Source organism: Pteropus alecto, unplaced genomic scaffold (genome assembly GCF_000325575.1).
Source record: "Pteropus alecto unplaced genomic scaffold, ASM32557v1 scaffold22, whole genome shotgun sequence".
NCBI classification, from domain to species: domain Eukaryota; kingdom Metazoa; phylum Chordata; class Mammalia; order Chiroptera; family Pteropodidae; genus Pteropus; species Pteropus alecto.
In genome coordinates, this window is record NW_006434839.1 from 10,331,685 (window position 1) to 10,334,216 (window position 2,532).

Here is a 2,532-nt window from a genome sequence, read left to right on the forward strand (position 1 = left end):
ATAAGAAATTTACTCATAAGCCTGTGCCTACTATGGAAGGGCCTCCTTTTGTGGCCTAGTGGATAAATAGAAAACTCTGGTATCCACCTAGGGGGGCTAATAGTATGAAAAGATTACCTGATCTTCCTTTGTCTTATTCAGAAGCTTATAATAAAGATAGTATCTATGTAGTGAATAAAGATAGAATTCATGTGCCTTATTGTAGTTTAAGTTTCATAGAAAGGCTGGCTAGGTCAGGATCTCCTTAGTGCTTAAAAACAAAGGAATAGAAACTTAGCTTATGAAAGCAGCTTTGTAAAACTGATTTTTATAAATATTTTCCTCATTACTGCACCAAGGAAACTTTTGAACAGCTATGAGAAAGGTTCAGCTTGAACTTTAGATATAGCATAAATCAAATAGCATTTAAAAGATTTCTTCAGGCAGAAAGAAGAACAATGTCTGCCCACAAGCCAATGCTTGCTGTTACGAATACATCTATCACCTTTACTTAAATCAAACTGTATCTTACGTAATAGACATAAGAATTAAAAGTTTAGATTGTTCCATCAGGTAGTTCTGTTCTAATGATTGAGAGAAAAATGTACTAGCTAATCATGAATATTAATAATAATATACCCCTAAGATTTTCTGCTTCGGCTAACCACAGAAATTTAAATCCCTGCTACCTTAACTACAAAGTATAATCAAATGCCAAAATAAAAAGTATAAAAGTTGTACTCAAATCACAATAAAACGGAACAGTGTCACACCGCCTCTGAGTTGTGTAGTTGACTGTCTCCCGCGCTGATGCCTTGCCCACCTTCGGGGCCCCCTGGATCCTGTCGTGGCTGGACCGCGGCAGTTATTAATAGAAAATAAAGATTTGTGTCATTCATCACTTCTGGACAATTCTCAGCCACCATCTCTTAAAATATTGCCTCTCTTTATTCTGTTTTCTCCTTACAAAACACCAATTTGATGAATGTTAGTCCTACTCCTTCTGGTCATTATGTCTCTTAATTTTTCCTTCATATTTTTCATCTTTCTGTCTTTCTCGGCTGCATTGTGTGTCATTTTTTAGATTTTTTTGGTTCAATGATTCTGTCTTCCATTCTATTTAATCCAATGTTTAACTCGCTCTTTTAGTTTTTGATTATTATGGCTTTTATTTTTAGATGTTAAATTTGATTTGTCTTTCGAACTTTCACCTATTTTGATAGTATATCGTCATTTTCTCATGTTTTCAGTTTCTTCTCATTTTTCTTTAAACGTTTAAAAAATTCGTCTTTTTTACTCTGTATCTAATAATTCTATCACCTGAAGACTCTTCATGCAGCCGTCTATTGGATATGCTAATATTTGCTCACAAAGCCTCTTTGTTTTGTTTGTATTTGAGCTTTACTTGGCCAAACTTTTTGTGTGGAATCCCCACGAAGCCCGAAGCCCGGGATGAGGAGTAGCTCTGTTATGGCGCGAATGATTCTGAGACCCACGGCCCGAGCTTTCAGGCAGCTAATAAAGCTCAAGCCCATATCCGGGTGGTCTCCTGAACAAGCCAGCAGATTACAGAAGTGGAAGTTGGCTTTTAGCATATCATATCTCGGAACAACACCCTTAATTAACAAGTAAATGGATTACAGAAGCAGACATTGGCCAGCTACATATTTTATACAATACACTTCCTAAACCACACACAAGCAAGTAGGACAACTTCTGATATCTAAAGATATTTCTTCCCTGGAGCTGACTTAGCTAGTTTGCTCACTTGAAAATTTTCATTCCCCACTGGTTTTCAGGGGAATTCAAACCATTGAATCTTCAACCTGGAGTGGCCGGTAGTGAGTTCTGAGAACCATGAGTTTTACTGCCCGCACCCGCTTCCTGACATAGGCAGTTATCCAATTAATTACACAGGGCCCGAACAAAAAACCCAGGATGACTAGAATAAGAGGACCTGTAATGGCTGTCAAGAGAGTTGTTAACCAAGGGGTATTATTAAAAAGTCCTTCACACCAAGATTCTCCACGCTTAAGTCGTTCTTCTCTGTCTTTAACCCTCTGTCTTATTAGTGCTAAGCTATCTCGTATAATTCCAGAATGGTTAGCATAAAAACAGCAAGTTTCACCTAGTGCTATGCAAAGACCTCCTTGTTTTAGGAACAGAAGGTCTAGTCCCCTTCTGTTCTGCAGGACTACTTCAGCCAAAGAGTTAAGAGAGGTCTCAAGGTGATTGATAGATTTTTCAAGAGTCGATAGGTCTTCATTTATTTGTTGGCTTACGGCCTTATAGTCAGAATTTCCAGTAACAAGGGCTGCCTTTCCTACTGCAATAGATCCTGCTATCCCTATTCCCACTAAAAGAGGAACTAAAACAGGAGCCCTTTTTACTCTGGCCCCTAGATTTTGGAAGTGTTCCCGCCCCCCTTCACCAGAGTAAAAGTAGACCTGAGGAATGACATGAACTAGGACACAAAATCCAGCATTTTCTCTCCAGTAGTTAAGGCTGATGAGGATTCCCTCTTACATTGTTAATAGCAATTCATCAAATTAT